The sequence below is a fragment of the Camelus dromedarius genome, chromosome 35 (genome assembly GCF_036321535.1).
Source record: "Camelus dromedarius isolate mCamDro1 chromosome 35, mCamDro1.pat, whole genome shotgun sequence".
Taxonomy (NCBI): Eukaryota; Metazoa; Chordata; class Mammalia; order Artiodactyla; family Camelidae; genus Camelus; species Camelus dromedarius.
Window position 1 is genome coordinate 266,343 of NC_087470.1, and position 18,813 is coordinate 285,155.

Below are 18,813 nucleotides of genomic sequence, written 5' to 3' on the forward strand. Positions count from 1 at the left end.
GTGTTATATATAATATAATATATATTTATATATGATTATATTATTTATAATCAATACATTTATTATATGCTCTCCAGTAGTTGTAATTCCCTTAAGCATTTAAATGTGGATCTTGGTTCTGGTTATTACAGAGCCAGAATGCTTTTCACCAGTCCATTAGCCAATGCTCCTCCATTCTGGAATTATTTTGATTGCCTTATAATTTGACTGAATTTTATGAATCCGTTGTTTTTTTTAAGAAGGGCTCAGAAGTCCCAAATTCTGCAGTGTTTTCATGTTTGAATTTTATATCTAAGCAACTTTTCTTTCCTGTGTAAAAGGAAAAGATGCTGTCCATGTACAATTATTGAAAATAACAACTTAGGTCAAAATGAAGAACTCAGGAAGGGAGAATTCTGGTGTGAAAGCACTGGCTGACCGCAGCTGGAGCAAGAACCACCTGCCACACTCATGGCCACCGGGTCCTGGGAGAATCACCGTGCTGGCAGGTCTGACCCCTTCACTGGCCATGTTAATGGTCCTCCAGTGACTTGGAGGGATTAATGGCCTGATTTTACAATGACTCAAACAGATCCTTTATGATGCTTTAAGAGGTTTCTACAGAGAACCTTCTACATCAAACTGTCCAATTAAATATGATTACTACTCTATAAGGAAAACCTGGAAAAGATTCAAAGGAAATCTTGGGGTGAGGTACTTTTGGGGACTTGTTTCTTCTTTTGACTTTTCTGTAGTTTCCAAACCTTTAAGAACCGTTTCACTTTTAATGACAAAAGTAAACTTTACATTTAAAAAGTTAATATCCTAAAGAAATTATATTAAAAAAATTTTAATTCTTCACTTATCTCGAAGGCAGTCAGGGAAACGTTCACTGGGAGTTCAGTTCAGGACCTGTAGGGTTTGAATACAGGCCTCCAGATCTTTTCTAGGGATTTCCCTGAAACTTATTTTTGTATTATTAACTGAATAATTATTGGCCTTAGAACTATTTCTGCTGTTTGGGGATATATGAGGTAACTTAAAAGCCAAAAATTTGACCAAAATATACACGAATAACATTTTTTCTAATGTAATGTATGATATCACAGTGTTAGAGCAGGATTATCATTTTTTTAATCAAACTTATACTAGTTGTTATAGTTTCCATTCAATTTACATTATTCCAGTGATACTATACCTTGATATAATTTATATAGAAAAATGTTATTTAAAGCCCACTTAATCTGAACTAAAATGCTTCATAAAGTTATCAGCTGCTCTTTGATTCCTCTTTTAGATACTTTTAGTTTTTGCTGTGAACATTTAAAAGAATAATGTGATGAAACCTGAAATTACCCTGATCCACATTCTCCTCAAATGTATTTAGCTCCATGTGTCATTGGACAGGAGCCTTGGGTCAGTTGGCCTCTGAGTCAGATGGAGTGGAGGCCGGTACCGGGCAGGGGTCCTGCGTGCGGGGTCCTGCGTGCAGGGGAACAGCTGTGTGGGGGCACTTTTTACGCACCAGCCTGCTGTGAGATCCTCACTTGTCTTAGCGCTCCCGTTGTATTAGTGCTTCTTGTTACATAATTGCTGAATACACATTCAAACGTAGTTTGTATTTGTGGTGCTTTTATCCATTGTTTTATAATATTTAGGAATATCTGGAGCAAGACTCACTAAGCCCGCTGCTCCAGCTTCCCACGGGGAAAGCTTCGTGGCTCCCCGAGAAGTCTGAGGGCCCCACAGAAACTGATTCCTGTGTTCAGTTTCTGAACGTAGGTGTTGAATTTCACAGTAATATTCATAATGGTTGTATGGTCTACAATTATATGTTGAAATTAAGTTAGAAATAATGAAATACATGAAATTTCTTCTGCACTGAGTGATACTGCAGTCATTCAGTCTTATTGAACATTTATTGATTTTTCTTGTGTAGTAGAACATTGTTAACCGTGTCATTTTCATTCTTTATGGTTTTTTCCCTAGCCCCCATGTTGAAATCTAATATATAACTCTACATACTGAAGTAATGCTTTTCCTTAAAAGGATTCTTCAGGATACGGTGGTGGGAATAAGGAAGCAGAACTGACTATGTTTGAAAGAGTTCAGGAAGCAGAGGGAAAATGCAGAGGGGCACAAGCTCTCAGGGAGCGGATTAAAGTCACATTCTCAGAAAAAAGAGTTGGAAGATAAGACGGAGGAACTACAAAGACAGCAGGAAAATGAAGTCTTCAAAATGAGTCAAGACAATTATATTATTTGAGCCAAGGTACTAGACACATTGTCCTATTTTTCCTTTTATTTATGAAAAATGAACTTGTACTCCCTGCTAAATGCACTATCATCTACTGTCCCCATGGCTCTTTGACTTGATGCATTTGCCGCAGCAAACATGAACATGGTTCCCGAGAGTGCCTTCTAAAAGAAGAGCCTAAATCAAACTCCTGGGGGAAAAATCAGAATTTAAATTGACTCATTTTGATAGTTCTCTTGTTAGCAGTCCTTTTTGAAAATAAATCCCTTAGTTCATGGTGACTTTTGTGAACGAAAATACTACAATGTGAATGAAATTACTGCAACCATATCAGTAAACAAAGAATGCTGAAACCAGGTCATCAGTGGCTGCCGCCACCCCCCAGTGGGGACGGGCCTGCAGCCCAGCTCTGCAGCCACTCACAGTGGTGCCCTCTGAGCAGACTCAGAATAAGAAAGGACAGGATACTGGCCCTAGATAGCTTGGTGCTTGTCAAAGGAATGGATTCGGTGAGCCCAAATGTTTGCTTCCTCCCATACATAGAAAAGCACTAAATTCTTTAACTTGAGATGCCTAGTTTTCTTTAGATAACAAGTAATCTTTTATTGTTCCTACTACCTGGCCTTTGTTGTAAAGCTCCTATATATCCTAGCTCCTCCCCTACCTCTTTGGAGCAGTCCCTCAGAGTGATCTGAGAGACTGTCACCCCAGCTCGAGTCCTCCCGCCAATATAAAACATAACTTTTAACTTTTAGGCTGTGCATTTATTTCAGTCAACAGATTTGGCGACCACGAAGGGACCCAGAGCAGAATTTTCTCCACCTGAACTCTCCGAGTAACTGGAGCCTTGGTACAAGCAGTGGCCCTTTGTGCCCATCCGCCTCCTCTGGGAGTCCAGATGAACTTGGGTGAGTCCCTCCTGGTTCTCGGATCTCCCATGTTGGTTGATGATCCTGAGTTTTATTTGGCGGTGTATCCAGGTAACTGGCCCTCCAGTTGAAACATACTGGGGAGAAATACCCACCCAGGTGGAGACATGCTGGGTGGGGCCAGGTTGAAAGATACCGGGAAATACCCACTCAGTGGAGAAGTCCTGAGTGGGTCCCAGTTGATAGATACTGGGGCCTGGACTGAGTGGTTAGGTAAGAGGCTGGTCTAAAGCTTTCCTCAATTTGGCTACCTCCATTAAATTTGTCGGGGTAAAAGTAAAACTCTTATAAGAAACCTTTCAACTCCAGAAATGGGACCCTCCTCCTGGCTGGTAACAGCTTTCTCAGGTGACAGAGAAACTTGCAGGAGCGGTAGAGGCAAAGACATGCCGTGCAGGTGTCCCTGCGGGAAAACCTACTAGCAATTTTATTCTGACAACCTGACCTTAGAATGGGGAATAGAACTTTCAAAACAGAAGAAAAAGAAATGACAGATTGCCAGCCTCCAACTAATAACCCAGCCAGGTCTATTTACTTACAAAACTTACAAATTTAATTGGGAATTTAAAAAACAATCTCACTCTGAAAGTAACTAGCCAGGCCTGATAAAACATTTTCTGGAATTCTGACCTTATAAAAACAAAAGCCCCTTTAGGGGGAACTTGGATTTCTCTTCCTGTGTCCTTGAAATGTAGATGTTTTGTCTTTCTCTGGGTGGGGTGTGTGTGTGTGTGTGTGTGTGTGTGTCTGGGTGGGGTGTGTGTGTGTGTGTGTGTGTGTGTGTGTGTGTGTGTGTGTGTTTCCTCTTATTTAAAGGAAGGCTTGGTCGCTGCCATGACGCTGCCATGCAAAGGGTACAAGTATTGTGTGCATGTGGTGGCCAAGCATATAAATTGGGATTCTCGGCAGTTCTTTGTACGAATTCTCAGGCATTTTGCCATTTTGACCTTTGTTGCATCAGCCTGGGCCACAAAGGCCTTTACCTTTTGGGAAGTAAACTTTTGAATTTTATTTAGGCAACACCCCCACTCTCATGTGGAAAAGCCTCTTTATCTTATTGGTTTAAAATCATTATATATATATTAATTGATGGCCATATGATGGATCCTTTAATTTGGAAAAAACTTCTAAATTGGTGAAAGTTAAGAGAACTCTCATTATAAGCAGTGGTTTTATTGGTACCTATTAAAATCAATCAAGTTTAAAGGTGGAAAAATATATCTAAGAACTTAGTTTAAAAGAGGGAAAAGACCAGTTTTGAAAGCTACATTTGTCTTTTCCCTTTCCCCTTAATGGTTTTAGAGATGCTAATAAAAACATTAGAATAATTAATGTTAATTAGGTTGAGTAACTTAAAAAAGGAATGTAAAAATGTCAAAAGATTTTTTTCTTAACAAGAAAAAATAAGGGACTTATTCCAAATGGATAAATATTTTAGATAGTTATTTTGAAGGGATAAATAAAATGGACATTTTTGGATCAAGGTACAAGGTTTTGATACTACACTATGTAAAGTTAAAAAAAAAAAAAAAGGCCAAAGAGATCACCTACTGGTCCCCAACATTAAAGTTCAAACAAGAACACTTTATTTACCCCAATTTAAAATGTATATATTTATAGGGCTGGAAAAATATATATATAGACTAAGATACTTGATCAGTGATTGGGGCAATAGACCAATTAATCAAATGAAAATTTACAAGGACCTAAGTCCTTTGGCTCAAACTTGGTGATCCCAGAGACTTTTATATAAAACTAGATAAAGTGGACAAGAAAAAAAAAAAAAAAGGCTTCTGGCACTCCTTCTAAAAATAAGAAATATTGATTAGACCTAATGAATGTTAAAATTAAAGGTATAAGAGTTAATAAAATTGAGAAAAAATTTTGTAAAATTGGTATATTTAAGTGGGCTTTATATAAACCTCTTTTGCTTAATTATGTTGTGGGATAGATGTTTCAATGGAAAAACGCTTCCCCTTCTTGGTATTATAAGGCTAGACACATACCTGTCCCTCAGAAAATATTAATTAAACAAACTGAAGGAAAACAATAGTGTTGCCTGAGCTATCCAATATAAAGTAAAACTAAAAACTAATATTCAGTGGCTAAAAAAAAAAAAAAAGTGGTTTACCCTGGGTTTAACTTATAACTTATAACTCAAGGAAAACAGATCTTATTAAATGCCTTCTGGGAGCATTTGAAGACATGATCAAGTAAACCTTAAAGTTTTAAAACATGGAATTCTTTGCTTACAACTCTTCTCACTGATACAGAAAAGCAAATTAAGGAGATACAATTGGGCCTGCGTGACAGAGCAGTTCTCTGGGGAACTGGACGCGTGTGTCTTTGTCTTGCAGATCAGAAATGTAAATACAGCAAACAGTGACCTAGGACTGAGCCTAATTAGCTCAACAAGATAAAACTTAAGGCCAAAGAAAATTTTGGCATTTTAGAACTCAGAACTCTGACGGGTCCTTCAGACTTTGTCAAGAAATCTTAAATGTCTTTTTCATCAATAGTAAGCCTTAGTGATTTGAGCAAACAAATTCAGCTTACTCAAACTGTTATTTATAAGCAGTAAATTTATATTGTAATACCTAACTCCTAAGTAAGTTTTAAAGTGAAGCTATGAGATCTCTAGCTTTTGTCTGTTTATAAGTCTGTGTACACATTATAGATACGAGATATTTCTACTGCTAAAAAAAAAAAAAAATTCAAAGAGCTCTGCTTAATTGATGTAAAAATAAGAGCTTACTAATTAAGTATTTTTAAAATAAAAACTGACCAAATTGACTTTCAGGTTCACATGAACTGGAAAATATTTAATACTAAGTTAATGTTTGGTATTGTTTAGTTTAAGTTTGTTCTAATTAATAAAGACTTATTTAGAGTCATCAATATTAAGTACAATATCTTTACTGTACCTAGGTTTAATGAAAGTCAAATAAGATCCTGTTATATCTGTTGCAGATTTGTCAAAAAAAAATAGTAATGTGGTGTGATAAAATTCTAAGTAAGTTAAATGCAAATGAGATGAGACATTTTGGGTAAATTCTTTAAAATATTATTTTAAATGTATGCTTAAAATAATCTCTAAATATTTGTTATCTTTAAATTCTAGATTTGTGCTAAATTAAGTTAAATGATGGGAGTTTATTAAACAGCTATGCCATTTTCAGATAAAATAAGATTGAAATATCACTTACTTAACATTTGACTTCCTCTTACAGAGAAACTAAAGGTGTTTAAAAATATTAATAAATGTTTGGCACCACCCTGAAATATATTCTCTACTGTTAAGGGAAACATCTCAGTATCCTAGGAAAATAAGGTGAATGTGTAAAGGAATATATAAGGAATGGACTTATATTTTGTTAATGGAAATTAGTGACTTTGTCCTGAAGCTGGTTACTTCTGAATGAAAGAGAAAATAAGAGACAAAATAATATGAGTATAGAAAGTTGTGGAAGGCTTGTGGCAGAGGAACCCTGAGGAAAGAGTTTTGTACATGGTCGGGATTGGCTAAGTTTAGAGTAAATTTGGTCAAAGTAAATGAATCTTAGAAGTAACCTGGTAAAAGAATAGATTTGGTTTTCTCTATGTTAAATGGACAAAGTTTTCTTAAAATGTTAATCTCCCTTCAGTAACAGATTGTAAACTACTTATACTCCCTAAGTGATCTGTTCTGCCTTTACCTTTGAAATATTTACTTGTTAATGAGTAAGTACTACTTTACAGTGATCTATACTTTTATCTGACCAAGTGTTCTGAAACCTTTTAACAAGCTTCACAAATATCAATTTCTGATTAAAGTTCTTTTGACCTCCAGTTAACTTTGGGATGCTACAGAGGGCCCCTGAAACATCCCAAAGAGAGATTTTAAAGTAGTAAGTTTCATTTGGTATGTTAAATAACATGAGAAGTATTGTCAAATGAATAATAAATCTTCCTAGGTTATATTGTATGAGAAAATATTATTAATATAGATATTCTAGAATTTATATGGACTCCCTAAAATTCTGGTATATCTGAAATGTTGCCAGTCATAATTCTGGTTATTGTGACCACGTTTATTTATCGATTACAGTGTAACATGTTTAACCATGCCTTTAAATCTTTTCTCATTTATAGACAGTTATTGTTTTATTCTGATGATTTTACAAAATGCTTTCTTTTCAAGGAGATTTACTGGTTTCTAGTCAATTTCAAACTATAGCACTGAACTAAACTGGGTAAGAAATGTTAAAGATCTAATGAAAACTCTGATTTCATAACACTGTTAACAAAAGGATTAGTTACATGGGACTGAGTAAACTGATGAATATGGTTATAATTTTTGATTTTATCTGAAATATTACTGGCTTTAATCTGTTTCCCAGACATAAAGAAACTCTTCTCTTTAAGCTAGTTATGACTCATAACAATTTGATGAATTATACCTATGTAAGCAGACTTGGAACAGTTATCTTTTCTCTCTATCTGATCCCTCCAGAGAATGGAAACTCTTTAGGTCACCAGTGGCTCTATCAGATAAATTAAAAAGTTCATCTCCTAACAGATATATGAATCTCAAGATATTTTAAGGACCTTAAAGAGAAAACAATTTACCTAAATCTGTAAGGCAAAAATCTGTGACAACCCCTTGACATGGCTTTCCTGGCCTTAGGAAACCTTATTTACATTTTAACCTGAGACTCCTTATTAAAAGTTCCAACACAGCCAATTTAGAGCCTATGTGATCAAATAATTAGACTTAACTTGTAAATAAATTAATCTTGATTTCATTATATTTCATAAAAATGAGGGAACTTTAGAGAGAAAAATATTATATTTTAGTGGATATTAAATTCTAGTGTTGTTGAGGTCTATATTTACTAAGATACTTTCCAAATCATTACTTGCTGTTATGTTACATTGATGCAAAGTTTAATTGAATTATTAAAAGGACACACTGTATGTTTGTTTCTGAAGCTAAGTAATCTATCCTTGGATAAAGATCCGATGCCCATGACCTGTGGCCAGGGGATTATGCATACTGGAATAGACATGACATAAAGAACTGTCTCCAACCTGAATGAAAGGACCCTTTACCAGGTACTCTTAACTAGACCATGCACAGTGAAAGCTAAAGGAAATTGACTTTTGGATTAGTTTCCAGTCAGAAAGAGCCCCTGCAGTGCACTGGCCTATAGAGCACTGCTCACCTGAAAACAATGCTCAAATGAAGAAAAATCTACCAGGCCTGGATGAGAAGAAGATGACATCTGAGGTAGACAGCTGACCCAAGACACCGGACCAGGTCTGTATATACCAATTATTTTGATATTTGCTTACACCTTTAATTATGAACTAATCCAATTGTTAGGTTTATGGTAAATTACCTATGTCTCGTACTTCTGTGTTCCCAGGGTGGGTTTCCCTACTCCAAGGCTTTAACTAGATAGCCTTCAGAAAATTTATTCTAAAGAGGAATGATAGTCTGTTTAGGCCACTATTGACATTTCAAGGTGGGAGACCTTACCTGGCCAATTAATAATACCTGCTCTGAACCTGACCATAAATATAAATTTCCTTATAAGATCACTCAAGCTCAATCAGAAACACAAGCAAAATTTTAACCCCGAAATGTAACTTCTCAACTATTAAATCCTTACTTGTGACTTTATTAACATTACTAGCTATATTACTTATATCCTGTCTATTTTATAAAATTGTTGTCTCCTCCATTTCCCAGTGTGTAACTAGGCCTCCAACAAGATTGATGATGGCTAAACATCTTGAGGAAATAGATAAAATTTATAACCCTGCATAAAATAATTGTAATAGTGTGATTCTAGGTATGGGAATGAGCAATGAAGGGTAAACATCTCCTGGATCATAATAGACTAGTAAGACAGGCGATCCAGAGAACTTTTAGTATCGACAGGGCCTGATCAAAACTGGCACTTTGAGTGGCATGTCAACAGATTCTTCACCTGATCTTGTGAAGGAAAAGCCCAGATGGGCTAACGAGCTAAGTCACAAATCTAAGTGTGATAAGTGTTGGTTTACTGATATAAGTTCTGCTGGGCTAACTCGTAAATCTGAAGTTTAGTGTCAGTTTACTGGGCTAACAAGCTAACTCGTAAATCCAAGCTCAACAAGTGTCAGTAACGTGATCTGTTCCAAATTGATAAGCTCCAGTGTACTGATTCCTTGCTTTATGTTGTTTGAACCTTATTGGCTAATAGCCCATACTTGTAATTAACCCTATAAAACCTCATGCGCACGTCTTGGAGGTGCTCAGAGCTTTGGAGCAGAAGCCCCTCTGAGCCCGCCGGTGTAATAAATCTGAGAACTCCAACCCTCCGAGTGGTGCTTGTTTCTTAGCTGGCCTGTCATTTCCGTAACAATCTAGGAATAAGCCATCCTAGCACCGTGGGACAAAATTGTTCACGAAATGTCTCCCAAAATATTGGTCGAATTTAGGACCAAGAGGGAGCATTGTGAATGAAAATACTGCAATGTGAGTGAAAATACTGCAACCACTTCAGTAAACAGAATGCTGAAACTAAGTCATCAGCGGCTGCCGCCTCTCCCCAGTGAGGACAGGTCTGCAGCACAGTCTATGCAGCCACTCACAATGGTGCACCCTGAGTGGACTCAGAATAAGAAAGGACAGGATACTGGCCCTAGATAGCTAGGTACTCGTCAAAGGAATGGATTAGGTGAGCCCAAATGTTTGCTTCCTCCCATACATAGAAAAGCACTAAATTCTTTAACTTGAGATGCCTGGTTTTCTTTAGATAACAAGTAATCTTTTATTGTTCCAACTACCTGGCTTTGTTGTAAAGCTCCTATATATCCTAGCTCCTCCCCTGCCTCTCTGGAGCAGTCCCTCAGAGCCATCTGGGAGGTTGTCATCCAGGCTCGAGTCCTCCCATGAAATAAAACATAACTCTTAACTTTTAGGATGCACACTTATTTCAGTTGACACCCACATCTGTTTTCCTGCATCACAACCACGCTGGAATAAGCTTAACACCAGCAACAGTTAATTCATTACAGGATGTTTTGTGTTGATGGTTCTGATGTTGGAATTATCTCTGAACTTAGCCCTTCTACAGCTATCATTCTGAAATTCTGTCTTCCTTGAAGGTGTCAACTGAAATAAGTGTGCAGCCTAAAAGTTAAAAGTTATGTTTTATTTGGTGGGAGGACTCGAGCCGGGATGACAGCCTCTCAGATGGCTCTGAGGGACTGCTCCAGAGAGGCAGGGGAGGAGCTAGGATATAGAGGAGCTTTACAACAAAGACCAGGTAGTTGGAACAATAAAAGATTGCTTGTTATCTAAAGAAAACCAGGCATCTCAAGTTAAAAAATTTAGTGCTTTTCTATGCATGGGAGGAAGCAAACATTTGGGCCCACCGAATCCATTCCTTTGACGAGCACCTAGCTATCTAGGGCCAGTATCCTGTCCTTTCTTATTCTGAGTCCACTCAGGGTGCACCATTGTGAGTGGCTGCAGAGGCTGTGCTGCAGACCTGTCCTCACTGGGGAGAGGCGGCAGCTGCTGATGACTTAGTTTCAGAATTCTGCTTACTGAAATGGTTGCAGTATTTTCACTCACATTACAGTATTTTTGTTCACAGGGGCATGAGAAGGGCTGTGTCTCAGGTCTCAGTTGAGCCCCTGGGACATGCCCCTTGAAGTGTGGGTCCTTGGCTTCATGCAGTAAAGGATTCAAGAGCAAGCCACAGTTGAGTAAAGGTAGATTTATTCAGAGAGATACATTGAAAGGCAAGAGAAAAGCCACTAGGTGTGGGGGTTGGGTGCTCAGATTAAATTTAGGTACACATTCCATGGACAGAATTCCATCTCAGAAGAGGAAGAGAGAGAAAGGGGCCATGAGGCGCTGTGTTGCTGGTTTTTATGGGCTTGGTGGCTTCATATGCTAATAAGTGGAAGGACCAGTGTAAGGGGAAGGGGCTGGGATTCCCAGGAAGCTGGCCATTTTCCACTCTTTGACCTTTTGTGGCTAGCCTTGGGACTGCCATGGTGCCTGTGGGTGTGTTATTCACCATGTTAATATATTACAATAGGCTTATAATGAAGCTCAAGATCTACTAGAAGTTAAATCTGTCATCATCCTGAGCCTCAAGGCCTCCTGGGGGTTGAATCTTGCACCATTTTGATGTTAATTGCTGTAGCATTCCTTGAATGGCTGTGCCCTGCCCCCTTCCTGTCTCAGTTGTAAGACAGGTTAAGGTCTCTGCATATTGTGTTTTCTTTTATTCTTCCTCACTTCATCATTTCCTTTTCCAAATAAAACAATTACTGTGTTTTCTCAATGAAGTAGCTTTGAAGAATCAAACAAAAATCACACGTGGTTGCATCTTGAGGGAACATTGGCTCCTGTCACTGAAGAAAAATTGAAGCAATTCCAAAAACAAATAGGAACAAGAGACACTTTTTCAGGGATGTCAACAGGTATGGTTCTTCAGCTCATAATGAGTTGCTATGAGATCTTTGGTTTTAAAAATAAGGCATTTAAAAATATTTGTGTCCATTTAACAGGTAATGGGAATTCTGGCAGTATGAGGAAGTAATCAATTGACTGGTATGCAAATTTGTCATGGGCAGAATTAAAGTGGTTAACAGCATAGGTTCTGGATTCAAAAAAATCTGGCTTTAGGCTTTGCTTCACCACCTGCTGTGCAGCCTTAGGCAAATCACATCCCCCCTCTGTGTCAGTTTTCCCATCTGTGAAATGGGAATGAGACTGACAGTACCTGTCTCATAAAAATGGTTGTAAAATTAAGATAAGACAGCACTCATCTCCCAGAGCTCTGCAGCAAAGGCAGGCTGATTCTGCCTCCACACTTCCTGCCTGGGGAGCCACCCTTCCCTAGTCAGAGTTAAAAGAATATGGATTAAGGGGGTTTTCACTGGTGTAGTGAGCCAGGGGCTTAGATGGGCCCATGCCCCTGTGGGAAACCAGGCTTCTGAAGGTGCAGGTCCTACACCCTGGCTCTCCCTGATGGACATGGGGCCTTTGTCACAGCTTCTGCTAAACCTACCTGTCAGGGCCTGGCTGGGCTGACACAGCCTTCCACAGGCTCAGAGAACAGAGACCTGGGTGGGCTTTTCTTGGCTACCCAAGTTTTCTCTTGCTTTACACTTAAAAGCCACTTGTGTGACATTAAAGCCACATTAGGAAGTATATATATTTAAATCATAAAAATAAAAGACAGTGCAGACCAACCTGAGTGCTCTCCACACAGTAACCAGTTAAAGCATATTTCCTGTGATTAATTTTATAGCCGTGTTTCCTTAGAAACTGTCTTATTTTTTCTTTCATTTTCCGTAATGTTTTTCAATAGATAATATTGGCTATCTTTGGAATTATGTTCAGAAATATGAATCTGAAATCAATTGCCAATGTCCTGAGATTGAAAAAATTTGACTTAAAAGTGGGAGAAAATATATTTGTCCTGTAGAAGTCAGACATTTATTCTGTGTGATGGCATCTTGGTGAAGCTGACCTGACAGGCTGGCAGAACAAGTTTTGTGATCTCCAGCATGAGACCTCACCTTCATTTACTCCCCACCACTCCCCCCTCTTTTTTAATTTTCTCCTCTTTCCATCTCACTACCATTTTCTCCCTTGACAATAGTAGCCTAAGCCTTGAGCCTGCCAATAAGAAGCATTTTCACTCCAGGGACATCCTGAGAAAGTGTTACTGCATCAAAGATGACAGCATTTACTGCAAATGAAATGGTATTGATTTTGCAGGACACACAGCCCTAGAGTTAGTGACAGCCATCCAGATCCTCTGCCTGCCATTCTGCGATTGCTGCGCAGAGCATGCCCTTTAAGGAACAGACCCATAAGTATGCCAGCCACACCTCACACACACAAGAACACAAGATTTGTATGTTAACATATGTACGTATGTTTCTGGGTTTCAAGAATTCTGCAGATAATTAAGCACAGACTATCTGCCAGGCATTAGGCCAGGCATGGTGAGACAGTTCAGAGTTTCATTAGATTTCCGAAGGTCCTTGGTTTTCATCAGATTCTTAGTTTTAAAGAGGTTAATAAGCCAGAGCAACTAAGCACAGATTGCCACTGATCTCACTGTCTGAGTCCCATTTTAGCTCAAGCCAGGTGCTGAGCTGGGTCTAGGCTTTGCTTTGCCTCATCCTGATCTTCCAGAAACACCTAGTCTCTACCTCCTTGCTTACAGAGAGTTCCAGAACAATCCTGACTACCCAATGTGGCTCCATCCAGTTTCCTCACGCTAGAAAGATGGGCCAAAAACAGAAAAAAAGAAGATACAAATGTCACCAAGTCCAAACTAATTCTGCTCACCACACAGCAGGCCAGTAAATTAGGAGACAGTGTCTTGGGGCAAGGAGTAGCTTCTTTATTTAGAAAGCCATTCAGAAAGCCGGCAGACCAAGAAGATGGCAGGCTAAAGTCCTGGAGAACCACCTTCCCCAAGTCAGAATTCAGGCTCCTTCCTACTTGCTTGGTTGTTGCAAATTTCTTGGCATAGGAATTCTTTGTTCTTGGAATCCTGTGTTCTTGCAGCTGTCCACGTTGGTCAGATCATGGTGCCCCTGTAAACCTACAGCAAAATAAATGTTATTTTATATTCTGCAACTTGTTATCTTTATATGAATGGAAATGTATTAATACCCTTAAAGCTCAGAGCCTTGAGAATAGGCTCTCCTGTACATTTCAGGCTATTGGCAACATTGTTTCACAAAAGGTGCAGAGTTGGCAAGACTGAGCCTAGAAAACAGGGCGCAGGGTTAAAGTGAAAGGAACAGATCTAATATGGAGTCGGGTTTGTTCTTTTCTATCACACAAACAGCCACCCTGGCCTTTCCATCCCTGGTGTGCAAAATCGGGACGTGGTTTTTCTTGCAGTCACTCACCCACCTACCCCTGTGAAATGCAGTAAAATATACTGACAGGCTCGTTGGCTTTGGAAAGTTCTGCAACTTTTTTGTTTACTAAGTGTTTTGAGCATTTTGGAAAGAATTGTTTTCAGCTAGCAAATTGTCCTCTGAGAAAATTGAATCAGTTTGTAAAAGATTTTAAGTCTTACTCAAAAACAAGAAATTTAAAGGCTAAAAACATTTAAAAGGTGTATCTTTCATGAGCACATATGCTAAAGTTATATAGGTCCTGCTGACTTAACTAAAATGTAACTTAACTAAAATGTAACTTTCTATTTATAAAAAGGAAAATGAAAAATTGTGTAATCAAGTGAAAGATCTCCAAGAACAAAACAAAAATGAGAAGCGAATGTTCAAGGAAAACCAGAGCTTATTCAGCCAGTTTCCTTAAAGTAAGTCCTTTTTAAATACTTAAAATTAAATTGATTCATCTTATTGTTATATTAATAATACATTTAGTTACACTTAGAAATTTAAAAAGTTATACAGATTTTCAGTTTTGTAACTTTCATAATTTTAGTTTTCAGTGGATTTTCTTTCGGCATTAGATGATTAGTACACAATTCAGTATTTTCAGCATATTCATATTTGAATTTGACATCAGTTTAAGGAAATTGAACAGCCCTCTTGATCAATCATTAAGCCTGGGACACATGTAATGCATCTCAGTAATGATGCTTTTAGTAATAATAGTAAAATAAATATACAGTATCATTTACTGTCTTAGGTTGGGTTCCGAATAATTAGAGCCTGAGCTGGGGGTCCTTGTGGAGGTGACTTCCTGCAGGATAACTCTCAGGAGAAGGGGAGTGGGAGAAGCAAGGTGGGGTTGGGCAGGGGGAGGGAGGGTGAGTGACACCATGGTCCCAGCCAGAGGCTGGTGTCATTCTTCTCTTATCAGGAAGCTCAGGAGAACAGACTGCACACCAGAGTTGGTCCCCAACTGAGGCAAGTGGGGAAAAGCCATTTGCGCCCCCAGCCAGTCAGTCTCTGGCTGAAGTGTGCCCCAGGAAGTGGGTGGGGCTATCCTCTGGACCAGGGGCAGGGGCTGCCATTTGGCAAGGGCATTTCTCCAGAGACAGGGAGCCTGTGAGTGGTGAGAACCAGCACTCACTGTGGCAGTTGGCAGAGCACCAGCACCTACTTAGGAATCAAGCTCCACACTGTAAGGGCTCTAGATGTTACTACATCCACCTTTAACATGTTAAGTGAAGAAGCTGAACCGACAGCCATGGGCAAGCTAGGGTCCTGTCTTCTTTTAGGAAGTGACTGATTATTTCACCTAGACATTCAAATAGGACTGCTGTCAGAAGAAACTTCTTTGGCTGTGAATGTCATGTGTGTTACATTTTTTCACATACTTCTTCCATTTTTTTGTAAGATAACTTAGGGCATAAGAGGAAGGGCTGCTGGTAGCTCACACTGATCTTTCATGCAAAATAGAAAAAGACACACATCGTACAGACAAAGCTAGAAAGGACACAGGTTGGCAAGTGAGGGCACTTTTGTATAAAATGGGGGGGTGGAAGGGAGCTCCTTTCCCCAGGCCAAGGCTAATGATCTGCCCAGTTCTGATGCATGAAGATTTACCTCTGCTTTCTTTCCAAATGCTTCAGTAAAGTCTTTCAAAATTTCACATCTTATATTGCCTGGTTTTTAAAAGAGAAGATCTATTCCAGGGTCCAAAACTGAAGCTCTAAATACTTTTCATAATGAAATAAATGATTTCTTTAGTACATTTGGGTTAGATGATCACATATGGAGTCCTAAACTCCTTTTATAATGTCTCTGGAAAAACAGAAGAATTGATTCTAAGGTTCAGGTAGTAGACTGTATTTGGTTGGTTGGTTAGTTTCCGCATGTATGACTGGCAATTTGTGTTTCTCAGAAAGGAGTCTAGAATGATATGACAGGGGGCACAGACCCCACAGGAAAAATGCTGCAAATCTTTCTGGGACATTGATTTGTTTTTTCTCTGAGAATTGGCAGGAAGTATTTTTATATTCCTAATAAACCAATACTCTTAGGGTTTCTGTTCTTTTAGATTCCACATAAACATTTCCCTTAAAGTATACCCCTCATTTACTATTTTACTCTTTAGAGAAAGTAAACTTTTTATCTTCAGTGACACAGAGTTCCACTGTGCATTAGTTTTTAATTTTTAAGAACTGAATGTTTTGTACTGAAATGAGTAAGGACCAGAGTGGTGGACAATAAGGTCAGAGAGGCAGCCAGAGGCCCCTGAGTGTGTCTCCACAGTAAAATCTTGAAGAACCTCAGGGCTCTACTGAAATGACATACACAGAAGGTCACGTGGAAGATTCAGCAATTAAATGATGCAGCCAAAACCCATGATTATACAGGGCTTTATGGATGGACTTATTTTCTTGGTAAGACTGGATTTTAACGTAGTGTGATACCAAACTTCTGACAGTTTTTATTTTGAAACTGAACTGTACCAAGAGTCCTGCCATGAATCTGAGAGTTCCTTCAGCAGTTCTGAGTTGAGTCCCATGTTCATTTACTGAGCACCTGCCCTCTGCTTAGTGCCATCAGGTAACAAGGTGGTGACATCAGCCTAGGTCCCCACAGAGCTTGCAGCTTGTTAAAGAGAAAAGGCCTTCACACAGGTCAGGGTCATGGGAAACAAAGCCCTGAGCGCTGTGCTGGAGGGACATGGAAGGTTCGTGGGGATGTGGGAGGGGGGATCAGAAAGAGCCGCACTTGAACTCAGTCTTGAAGGATAAGTGTGACTCTGTGAAGCAGAGGAATGAGGGTACTGATAGGTGTGTGGAATGTTGGGCACATTGAGATTTTCACTTTTTTTTCCTTGATGGGCCAAGCTTTGTGTGTGTGTGTGATACAAGGGTGAGCAAAATCAAGTTCTGCTTTCAAGTAAATATATACTGTGTCAGGTGCAGATGAGTGTTTTGAGAAGAAAATAAAGAAGGACACCTGGGGGCCAGGATGGGGGCTGCCATTTTAGAAAGAGAGATCATGGAAGGCCTTCCTGGGGCCACACCTGAGCAGAAGTCCTGAGCCAGTGCAGGGGCGAGACACCTGGCTCCGGGGGGCAGAGCTGCAGTAAGGGGAAGCAGTCAGTTCAAACACCCTGGGGTAGGAGTGTGCTGGGTGTGTTCCCAGCCAGCCAGGGGGTCTCTGCAGCCCGAGTGGAGCAGGAGGGGGAAGATGGTGCGTCAGAGGAGCGGGCAACACTGAGTCGTGCGACACTGAAGGCCATGGTAAGAAGGACTTTGGATTTACCTTAAGAGAGGGGAGCCACCAGAGAGTTTCAGATGGAGGAGTGATATTAATGGACTCTTCAAAACAATTCACCTCTTCCTGTGTGGAGGACAGACCACAGGTGCCCAGAGGGGAAGAGGAGGGCTAGTTAGGGGGTCGTTGTCATCCAGGAGCAGTGAGAGTGGCGGTGGGAAGGGCCCTGAAGCTGTGCTGAGCTACATGCTCAGAGCTGGCTCCGGTGGGCTCCAGTGGGCTCCGGGAAGCTCTGAGAAGCTCTGAGACGCTCGACATCTTTTGGAGGGGGTGGGGTAAAATCAGAGCTAAAATTTAGGGAAGATAATCAGCAGCAGAACAGGATGAATGGGGTAAAAGGGAGCCTATAGCACAATCTGTTGTGGTTAGGAATAATTTGCTTTTATATTTCTAGGAGTATCAAGAAAGAAAACCTGTTTATTGGAAGACCTCAAAAGACTGAAGCAAGACCAGCAAGCTCTTGAAGCAGACTTGGAAAAATGAAGAAAGAGACCAAGCCAGAGAGCAGGTGCGTGCACCGCAGGGAACACGCCGAGCTGGGATGGTTACTTTATACTCGTAACTGTGCTGAACTTGAGTTCAAGTAATAGCAATTGGATAACGTAAGCAAAATGCTATTCCTAGAAGTATATTGTAATTTTAGAAACTTTTAAAAATTAGTTATTAAGAGGTATTTGTATTTGATTGGTTTCAGCAGCAATAATTGCAAGATTGAAGAAATTCAAAGATTATTTTGAATTTGAAACACTGTGTGCGCAGCTGTTCGCAGTCCTCCCAGCCAGATCGCGACCTCCCAGGGCCGGTCTCCCTTTTTATCCCTGGGCCTGAAACGTAAGCTCTCAAGTGCTTGACAGATGAACAGACAACACCATGCTGTGTTTGTAGAAGACACGAGGGTGAATACGGTGTTCCCCACTGGGGGAAACAAAGGAGGAGTAAGCCAAGGATGCAGAAAAGTATAATATTTAAAAAAAAAAAATAGAAATAAACAGGAAGGTTCCAGCAAGGATTTCAGGGAGGAGAAGCGTCTGAGCTGGGTCCTGGCAGGTGGAGGGCCTCAGGAGGGGAGGCGGGAGGCCTCGCAGCTGTGTCTCGTGGGCGTGTCATTGAGCGCACCTGGGCCGCTGGCGGGCAGGACACAGGGCCAGAAAGGTCAATAGGACGAGCCCTTGGGCCAGAGGAAGGATGTTTTCTCTGTGATTTTATGATCTTCATTGTAAGATACATACAAAGTCCACTAACCTGTTTGTAAGAAATGTACTTTCCTCGTCTGTAAAATAGAACAGTAATCATTGCTCCCATCATGTGTTTGTTGTGTTAAATAAAATCATACAAACTTTGAGAATTGTGACTGTGAACACAGCCTTGTTTTACTAACACACTAGACTTGACACAACGTTGCATTTTTTTTTTTTTGCCTGT

At 39.7% G+C, this 18,813-nt stretch overlaps 1 long non-coding RNA gene across 4 annotated transcripts; it reads left to right on the forward strand.

Moving 5' to 3' along the window:
* Nucleotides 1–11: 11 nt before the first annotated feature.
* LOC116158355 (uncharacterized) lies at nucleotides 12–18,693 on the forward strand. Of its 4 annotated transcripts, XR_010379009.1 has the most exons (8): nucleotides 12–488; nucleotides 2,029–2,251; nucleotides 3,010–3,144; nucleotides 8,137–8,464; nucleotides 11,504–11,634; nucleotides 14,402–14,507; nucleotides 17,786–17,899; nucleotides 18,089–18,693. It is a non-coding gene; the product is annotated as an uncharacterized LOC116158355 (long non-coding RNA). The 4 variants fall into 4 exon arrangements; XR_010379010.1 differs by lacking the exon at nucleotides 12–488 and having other exon boundaries at nucleotides 1,831–2,251; nucleotides 11,501–11,634; XR_010379011.1 differs by lacking the exon at nucleotides 12–488 and having other exon boundaries at nucleotides 1,831–2,251; nucleotides 18,086–18,693.
* Nucleotides 18,694–18,813: the final 120 nt, after the last annotated feature.